At 52.4% G+C, this 8527-nt stretch overlaps 6 non-coding genes and 7 pseudogenes across 6 annotated transcripts; all 13 read left to right on the plus strand.

The window, feature by feature from the left end:
- The first annotated feature begins 345 nt into the window (after positions 1 to 345).
- Positions 346 to 463, plus strand: LOC138217838 (5S ribosomal RNA; annotated as a pseudogene).
- A 537-nt stretch (positions 464 to 1000) lies between these two features.
- LOC138217578 (5S ribosomal RNA) lies at positions 1001 to 1119 on the plus strand. The gene has a single exon (XR_011181290.1). It is a non-coding gene; the product is annotated as a 5S ribosomal RNA (ribosomal RNA).
- A 537-nt stretch (positions 1120 to 1656) lies between these two features.
- LOC138244053 (5S ribosomal RNA) lies at positions 1657 to 1775 on the plus strand. Its single transcript, XR_011192667.1, has one exon. It is a non-coding gene; the product is annotated as a 5S ribosomal RNA (ribosomal RNA).
- A 541-nt stretch (positions 1776 to 2316) lies between these two features.
- LOC138217833 (5S ribosomal RNA) lies at positions 2317 to 2435 on the plus strand (annotated as a pseudogene).
- A 537-nt stretch (positions 2436 to 2972) lies between these two features.
- On the plus strand, positions 2973 to 3091 carry LOC138218054 (5S ribosomal RNA; annotated as a pseudogene).
- Positions 3092 to 3628: 537 nt separating this feature from the next.
- LOC138217835 (5S ribosomal RNA) lies at positions 3629 to 3747 on the plus strand (annotated as a pseudogene).
- Positions 3748 to 4284: 537 nt separating this feature from the next.
- LOC138218055 (5S ribosomal RNA) lies at positions 4285 to 4403 on the plus strand (annotated as a pseudogene).
- Positions 4404 to 4940: 537 nt separating this feature from the next.
- Positions 4941 to 5059, plus strand: LOC138245404 (5S ribosomal RNA). Its single transcript, XR_011194014.1, has one exon. It is a non-coding gene; the product is annotated as a 5S ribosomal RNA (ribosomal RNA).
- Positions 5060 to 5596: 537 nt separating this feature from the next.
- On the plus strand, positions 5597 to 5715 carry LOC138244780 (5S ribosomal RNA). The gene has a single exon (XR_011193395.1). It is a non-coding gene; the product is annotated as a 5S ribosomal RNA (ribosomal RNA).
- Positions 5716 to 6252: 537 nt separating this feature from the next.
- LOC138216742 (5S ribosomal RNA) lies at positions 6253 to 6371 on the plus strand. The gene has a single exon (XR_011180454.1). It is a non-coding gene; the product is annotated as a 5S ribosomal RNA (ribosomal RNA).
- A 537-nt stretch (positions 6372 to 6908) lies between these two features.
- Positions 6909 to 7027, plus strand: LOC138216743 (5S ribosomal RNA). Its single transcript, XR_011180455.1, has one exon. It is a non-coding gene; the product is annotated as a 5S ribosomal RNA (ribosomal RNA).
- Positions 7028 to 7564: 537 nt separating this feature from the next.
- Positions 7565 to 7682, plus strand: LOC138218949 (5S ribosomal RNA; annotated as a pseudogene).
- A 537-nt stretch (positions 7683 to 8219) lies between these two features.
- LOC138218151 (5S ribosomal RNA) lies at positions 8220 to 8338 on the plus strand (annotated as a pseudogene).
- Positions 8339 to 8527: the final 189 nt, after the last annotated feature.

Raw genomic sequence — 8527 nt, forward strand, 5'->3', positions numbered from 1 at the left:
CAGCTGAAAAGAGACACAGCGCTTCGGCTGTGGAGACTTGTTCGGCTGGCATTCGGAGAGTCGCGTTTTTCAGAATTGTATTGAGATCGTTTTCCACAGAGCTCAGATGTCAAAGCACAGCAGCAGCTCTCCACAGCGATCCTCTATAGCGCCCTTTCTCCCGCAGCTCCGTCCTCATTGGAAGGAAGCAAGAGTGAAAGGCTGAAGTGAAATAGAGCGGGGACGAAGGCAGTGAAGAGAGAGAACGTGGGAAGAAGAGAAAAACGCAAGGGAAAAAAGCAGCGTCGTAAAAGAGGTGACGGAGCTGTCCTCTCAATAAGAAGGGTGCCAGCGAGCCTTGCTCTCGCTTACGGCCACACCCCCTTGAGCACGCCTGATCTCGTCTGATCTCGGAAGCTAAACAGGGATGGGCCTGGTTAGTACTTGGATGGAGACCGCCTGGGAATACCAGGTGCTGTAAGCTTTTAAGCGCAGGAGGCGCCCTATCCCCGCTCGCTCGCTCATTCCCCTGTTCACACGTGCAGTGCGGCTTGTCCGTCTGTTTATTTGTCAGCTTTGGCGAGACACGGGTGCTTGTGTATTAGCGTGAGCGTTTTTTATTCTGATCATGAACAGTTTTACAAGTCCGCAAAGGATCGAGGAAAGGTTTATCGCCAGCTGAAAAGAGACACAGCGCTTCGGCTGTGGAGACTTGTTCGGCTGGCGTTCGGAGAGTCGCGTTTTTCAGAATTGTATTGAGATCGTTTTCCACAGAGCTCAGATGTCAAAGCACAGCAGCAGCTCTCCACAGCGATCCTCTATAGCGCCCTTTCTCCCGCAGCTCCGTCCTCATTGGAAGGAAGCAAGAGTGAAAGGCTGAAGTGAAATAGAGCGGGGACGAAGGCAGTGAAGAGAGAGAACGTGGGAAGAAGAGAAAAACGCAAGGGAAAAAAAGCAGCGTCGTAAAAGAGGTGACGGAGCTGTCCTCTCAATAAGAAGGGTGCCAGCGAGCCTTGCTCTCGCTTACGGCCACACCCCTTTGAGCACGCCTGATCTTGTCTGATCTCGGAAGCTAAACAGGGATGGGCCTGGTTAGTACTTGGATGGGAGACCGCCTGGGAATACCAGGTGCTGTAAGCTTTTAAGCGCAGGAGGCGCCCTATCCCCGCTCGCTCGCTCATTCCCCTGTTCACACGTGCAGTGCGGCTTGTCCGTCTGTTTATTTGTCAGCTTTGGCGAGACACGGGTGCTTGTGTATTAGCGTGAGCGTTTTTTATTCTGATCAGGAACAGTTTTACAAGTCCGCAAAGGATCGAGGAAAGGTTTATCGCCAGCTGAAAAGAGACACAGCGCTTCGGCTGTGGAGACTTGTTCGGCTGGCGTTCGGAGAGTCGCGTTTTTCAGAATTGTATTGAGATCGTTTACCACAGAGCTCAGATGTCAAAGCACAGCAGCAGCTCTCCACAGCGATCCTCTATAGCGCCCTTTCTCCCGCAGCTCCGTCCTCATTGGAAGGAAGCAAGAGTGAAAGGCTGAAGTGAAATAGAGCGGGGACGAAGGCAGTGAAGAGAGAGAACGTGGGAAGAAGAGAAAAACGCAAGGGAAAAAAAGCAGCGTCGTAAAAGAGGTGACGGAGCTGTCCTCTCAATAAGAAGGGTGCCAGCGAGCCTTGCTCTCGCTTACGGCCACACCCCCTTGAGCACGCCTGATCTCGTCTGATCTCGGAAGCTAAACAGGGATGGGCCTGGTTAGTACTTGGATGGGAGACCGCCTGGGAATACCAGGTGCTGTAAGCTTTTAAGCGCAGGAGGCGCCCTATCCCCGCTCGCTCGCTCGCTCATTCCCCTGTTCACACGTGCAGTGCGGCTTGTCCGTCTGTTTATTTGTCAGCTTTGGCGAGACACGGGTGCTTGTGTATTAGCGTGAGCGTTTTTTATTCTGATCAGGAACAGTTTAACAAGTCCGCAAAGAATCGAGGGAAGGTTTATCGCCAGCTGAATAGAGACACAGCGCTTCGGCTGTGGAGACTTGTTCGGCTGGCGTTCGGAGAGTCGCATTTTTCAGAATTGTATTGAGATCGTTTTCCACAGAGCTCAGATGTCAAAGCACAGCAGCAGCTCTCCACAGCGATCCTCTATAGCGCCCTTTCTCCCGCAGCTCCGTCCTCATTGGAAGGAAGCAAGAGTGAAAGGCTGAAGTGAAATAGAGCGGGGACGAAGGCAGTGAAGAGAGAGAACGTGGGAAGAAGAGAAAAACGCAAGGGAAAAAAAGCAGCGTCGTAAAAGAGGTGACGGAGCTGTCCTCTCAATAAGAAGGGTGCCAGCGAGCCTTGCTCTCGCTTACGGCCACACCCCCTTGAGCACGCCTGATCTCGTCTGATCTCGAAAGCTAAACAGGGATGGGCCTGGTTAGTACTTGGATGGGAGACCGCCTGGGAATACCAGGTGCTGCAAGCTTTTAAGCGCAGGAGGCGCCCTATCCCCGCTCGCTCGCTCATTCCCCTGTTCACACGTGCAGTGCGGCTTGTCCGTCTGTTTATTTGTCAGCTTTGGCGAGACACGGGTGCTTGTGTATTAGCGTGAGCGTTTTTTATTCTGATCAGGAACAGTTTTACAAGTCCGCAAAGGATCGAGGAAAGGTTTATCGCCAGCTGAAAAGAGACACAGCGCTTCGGCTGTGGAGACTTGTTCGGCTGGCGTTCGGAGAGTCGCGTTTTTCAGAATTGTATTGAGATCGTTTTCCACAGAGCTCAGATGTCAAAGCACAGCAGCAGCTCTCCACAGCGATCCTCTATAGCGCCCTTTCTCCCGCAGCTCCGTCCTCATTGGAAGGAAGCAAGAGTGAAAGGCTGAAGTGAAATAGAGCGGGGACGAAGGCTTTGAAGAGAGAGAACGTGGGAAGAAGAGAACAACGCAAGGGAAAAAAAGCAGCGTCGTAAAAGAGGTGACGGAGCTGTCCTCTCAATAAGAAGGGTGCCAGCGAGCCTTGGTCTCGCTTATGGCCACACCCCCTTGAGCACGCCTGATCTCGTTTGATCTCGGAAGCTAAACAGGGATGGGCCTGGTTAGTACTTGGATGGGAGACCGCCTGGGATTACCAGGTGCTGTAAGCTTTTAAGCGCAGGAGGCGCCCTATCCCCGCTCGCTCGCTCATTCCCCTGTTCACACGTGCAGTGCGGCTTGTCCGTCTGTTTATTTGTCAGCTTTGGCGAGACACGGGTGCTTGTGTATTAGCGTGAGCGTTTTTTATTCTGATCAGGAACAGTTTAACAAGTCCGCAAAGAATCGAGGGAAGGTTTATCGCCAGCTGAATAGAGACACAGCGCTTCGGCTGTGGAGACTTGTTCGGCTGGCGTTCGGAGAGTCGCATTTTTCAGAATTGTATTGAGATCGTTTTCCACAGAGCTCAGATGTCAAAGCACAGCAGCAGCTCTCCACAGCGATCCTCTATAGCGCCCTTTCTCCCGCAGCTCCGTCCTCATTGGAAGGAAGCAAGAGTGAAAGGCTGAAGTGAAATAGAGCGGGGACGAAGGCAGTGAAGAGAGAGAACGTGGGAAGAAGAGAAAAACGCAAGGGAAAAAAAGCAGCGTCGTAAAAGAGGTGACGGAGCTGTCCTCTCAATAAGAAGGGTGCCAGCGAGCCTTGCTCTCGCTTACGGCCACACCCCCTTGAGCACGCCTGATCTCGTCTGATCTCGAAAGCTAAACAGGGATGGGCCTGGTTAGTACTTGGATGGGAGACCGCCTGGGAATACCAGGTGCTGCAAGCTTTTAAGCGCAGGAGGCGCCCTATCCCCGCTCGCTCGCTCATTCCCCTGTTCACACGTGCAGTGCGGCTTGTCCGTCTGTTTATTTGTCAGCTTTGGCGAGACACGGGTGCTTGTGTATTAGCGTGAGCGTTTTTTATTCTGATCAGGAACAGTTTTACAAGTCCGCAAAGGATCGAGGAAAGGTTTATCGCCAGCTGAAAAGAGACACAGCGCTTCGGCTGTGGAGACTTGTTCGGCTGGCGTTCGGAGAGTCGCGTTTTTCAGAATTGTATTGAGATCGTTTTCCACAGAGCTCAGATGTCAAAGCACAGCAGCAGCTCTCCACAGCGATCCTCTATAGCGCCCTTTCTCCCGCAGCTCCGTCCTCATTGGAAGGAAGCAAGAGTGAAAGGCTGAAGTGAAATAGAGCGGGGACGAAGGCTTTGAAGAGAGAGAACGTGGGAAGAAGAGAACAACGCAAGGGAAAAAAAGCAGCGTCGTAAAAGAGGTGACGGAGCTGTCCTCTCAATAAGAAGGGTGCCAGCGAGCCTTGGTCTCGCTTATGGCCACACCCCCTTGAGCACGCCTGATCTCGTTTGATCTCGGAAGCTAAACAGGGATGGGCCTGGTTAGTACTTGGATGGGAGACCGCCTGGGATTACCAGGTGCTGTAAGCTTTTAAGCGCAGGAGGCGCCCTATCCCCGCTCGCTCGCTCATTCCCCTGTTCACACGTGCAGTGCGGCTTGTCCGTCTGTTTATTTGTCAGCTTTGGCGAGACACGGGTGCTTGTGTATTAGCGTGAGCGTTTTTTATTCTGATCAGGAACAGTTTTACAAGTCCGCAAAGGATCGAAGAAAGGTTTATCGCCAGCTGAAAAGAGACACAGCGCTTCGGCTGTGGAGACTTGTTCGGCTGGCGTTCGGAGAGTCGCGTTTTTCAGAATTGTATTGAGATCGTTTTCCACAGAACTCAGATGTCAAAGCACAGCAGCAGCTCTCCACAGCGATCCTCTATAGCGCCCTTTCTCCCGCAGCTCCGTCCTCATTGGAAGGAAGCAAGAGTGAAAGGCTGAAGTGAAATAGAGCGGGGACGAAGGCAGTGAAGAGAGAGAACGTGGGAAGAAGAGAAAAACGCAAGGGAAAAAGAGCAGCGTCGTAAAAGAGGTGACGGAGCTGTCCTCTCAATAAGAAGGGTGCCAGCGAGCCTTGCTCTCGCTTACGGCCTCACCCCCTTGAGCACGCCTGATCTCATCTGATCTCGGAAGCTAAACAGGGATGGGCCTGGTTAGTACTTGGATGGGAGACCGCCTGGGAATACCAGGTGCTGTAAGCTTTTAAGCGCAGGAGGCGCCCTATCCCCGCTCGCTCGCTCATTCCCCTGTTCACACGTGCAGTGCGGCTTGTCCGTCTGTTTATTTGTCAGCTTTGGCGAGACACGGGTGCTTGTGTATTAGCGTGAGCGTTTTTTATTCTGATCAGGAACAGTTTAACAAGTCCGCAAAGGATCGAGGAAAGGTTTATCGCCAGCTGAAAAGAAACACAGCGCTTCGGCTGTGGAGACTTGTTCGGCTGGCGTTCGGAGAGTCAAGTTTTTCAGAATTGTATTGAGATCGTTTTCCACAGAGCTCAGATGTCAAAGCACAGCAGCAGCTCTCCACAGCGATCCTCTATAGTGCCCTTTCTCCCGCAGCTCCGTCCTCATTGGAAGGAAGCAAGAGTGAAAGGCTGAAGTGAAATAGAGCGGGGACGAAGGCAGTGAAGAGAGAGAACGTGGGAAGAAGAGAAAAACGCAAGGGAAAAAAAGCAGCGTCGTAAAAGAGGTGACGGAGCTGTCCTCTCAATAAGAAGGGTGCCAGCGAGCCTTGCTCTCGCTTACGGCCACACCACCTTGAGCATGCCTGATCTCGTCTGATCTCGGAAGCTAAACAGGGATGGGCCTGGTTAGTACTTGGATGGGAGACCGCCTGGGAATACCAGGTGCTGTAAGCTTTTAAGCGCAGGAGGCGCCCTATCCCCGCTCGCTCGCTCATTCCCCTGTTCACACGTGCAGTGCGGCTTGTCCGTCTCTTTATTTGTCAGCTTTGGCGAGACACGGGTGCTTGTGTATTAGCGTGAGCGTTTTTTATTCTGATCAGGAACAGTTTTACAAGTCCGCAAAGGATCGAGGAAAGGTTTATCGCCAGCTGAAAAGAGACACAGCGCTTCGGCTGTGGAGACTTGTTCGGCTGGCGTTCGGAGAGTCGCGTTTTTCAGAATTGTATTGAGATCGTTTTCCACAGAGCTCAGATGTCAAAGCACAGCAGCAGCTCTCCACAGCGATCCTCTATAGCGCCCTTTCTCCCGCAGCTCCGTCCTCATTGGAAGGAAGCAAGAGTGAAAGGCTGAAGTGAAATAGAGCGGGGACGAAGGCAGTGAAGAGAGAGAACGTGGGAAGAAGAGAAAAACGCAAGGGAAAAAAAGCAGCGTCGTAAAAGAGGTGACGGAGCTGTCCTCTCAATAAGAAGGGTGCCAGCGAGCTTTGCTCTCGCTTACGGCCACACCCCCTTGAGCACGCCTGATCTCATCTGATCTCGGAAGCTAGACAGGGATGGGCCTGGTTAGTACTTGGATGGGAGACCGCCTGGGAATACCAGGTGCTGTAAGCTTTTAAGCGCAGGAGGCGCCCTATCCCCGCTCGCTCGCTCATTCCCCTGTTCACACGTGCAGTGCGGCTTGTCCGTCTGTTTATTTGTCAGCTTTGGTCAGACACGGGTGCTTGTGTATTAGCGTGAGCGTTTTTTATTCTGATCAGGAACAGTTTTACAAGTCCGCAAAGGATCGAGGAAAGGTTTATCGCCAGCTGAAAAGAGACACAGCGCTTCGGCTGTGGAGACTTGTTCGGCTGGCGTTCGGAGAGTCGCGTTTTTCAGAATTGTATTGAGATCGTTTTCCACAGAGCTCAGATGTCAAAGCACAGCAGCAGCTCTCCACAGCGATCCTCTATAGCGCCCTTTCTCCCGCAGCTCCGTCCTCATTGGAAGGAAGCAAGAGTGAAAGGCTGAAGTGAAATAGAGCGGGGACGAAGGCAGTGAAGAGAGAGAACGTGGGAAGAAGAGAAAAACGCAAGGGAAAAAAAGCAGCGTCGTAAAAGAGGTGACGGAGCTGTCCTCTCAATAAGAAGGGTGCCAGCGAGCTTTGCTCTCGCTTACGGCCACACCCCCTTGAGCACGCCTGATCTCATCTGATCTCGGAAGCTAGACAGGGATGGGCCTGGTTAGTACTTGGATGGGAGACCGCCTGGGAATACCAGGTGCTGTAAGCTTTTAAGCGCAGGAGGCGCCCTATCCCCGCTCGCTCGCTCATTCCCCTGTTCACACGTGCAGTGCGGCTTGTCCGTCTGTTTATTTGTCAGCTTTGGTCAGACACGGGTGCTTGTGTATTAGCGTGAGCGTTTTTTATTCTGATCAGGAACAGTTTTACAAGTCCGCAAAGGATCGAGGAAAGGTTTATCGCCAGCTGAAAAGAGACACAGCGCTTCGGCTGTGGAGACTTGTTAGGCTGGCGTTCGGAGAGTCGCGTTTTTCAGAATTGTATTGAGATCGTTTTCCACAGAGCTCAGATGTCAAAGCACAGCAGCAGCTCTCCACAGCGATCCTCTATAGCGCCCTTTCTCCCGCAGCTCCGTCCTCATTGGAAGGAAGCAAAAGTGAAAGGCTGAAGTGAAATAGAGCGGGGACGAAGGCAGTGAAGAGAGAGAACGTGGGAAGAAGAGAAAAACGCAAGGGAAAAAGAGCAGCGTCATAAAAGAGGTGACGGAGCTGTCCTCTCAATAAGAAGGGTGCCAGCGAGCCTTGCTCTCGCTTACGGCCACACCCCATTGAGCACGCCTGATCTCGTCTGATCTCGGAAGCTAAACAGGGATGGGCCTGGTTAGTACTTGGATGGAGACCGCCTGGGAGTACCATGTGCTGTAAGCTTTTAAGCGCAGGAGGCACCCTATCCCCGCTCGCTCGCTCATTCCCCTGTTCACACGTGCAGTGCGGCTTGTCCGTCTGTTTATTTGTCAGCTTTGGCGAGACACGGGTGCTTGTGTATTAGCGTGAGCGTTTTTTATTCTGATCAGGAACAGTTTTACAAGTCCGCAAAGGATCGAGGAAAGGTTTATCGCCAGCTGAAAAGAGACACAGCGCTTCGGCTGTGGAGACTTGTTCGGCTGGCGTTCGGAGAGTCGCGTTTTTCAGAATTGTATTGAGATCGCTTTCCACAGAGCTCAGATGTCAAAGCACAGCAGCAGCTCTCCACAGCGATCCTCTATAGCGCCCTTTCTCCCGCAGCTCCGTTATCATTGGAAGGAAGCAAGAGTGAAAGGCTGAAGTGAAATAGAGCGGGGACGAAGGCAGTGAAGAGAGAGAACGTGGGAAGAAGAGAAAAACGCAAGGGAAAAAAAGCAGCGTCGTAAAAGAGGTGACGGAGCTGTCCTCTAAATAAGAAGGGTGCCAGCGAACCTTGCTCTCGCTTACGGCCACACCCCCTTGAGCACGCCTGATCTCGTCTGATCTCGGAAGCTAAACAGGGATGGGCCTGGTTAGTACTTGGAATGGAGACCGCCTGGGAATACCAGGTGCTGTAAGCCTTTAAGCGCAGGAGGCGCCCTATCCCTGCTCGCTCGCTCATTCCCCTGTTCACACGTGCAGTGCGGCTTGTCCGTCTGTTTATTTGTCAGCTTTGTCGAGACGCGGGTGCTTGTGTATTACCGTGAGCGTTTTTTATTCTGATCAGGAACAGTTTTACAAGTCCGCAAAAGATCGAAGAAAGGTTTATC

Source organism: Lepisosteus oculatus, chromosome 14 (assembly GCF_040954835.1).
Source record: "Lepisosteus oculatus isolate fLepOcu1 chromosome 14, fLepOcu1.hap2, whole genome shotgun sequence".
Taxonomy (NCBI): Eukaryota; Metazoa; Chordata; class Actinopteri; order Semionotiformes; family Lepisosteidae; genus Lepisosteus; species Lepisosteus oculatus.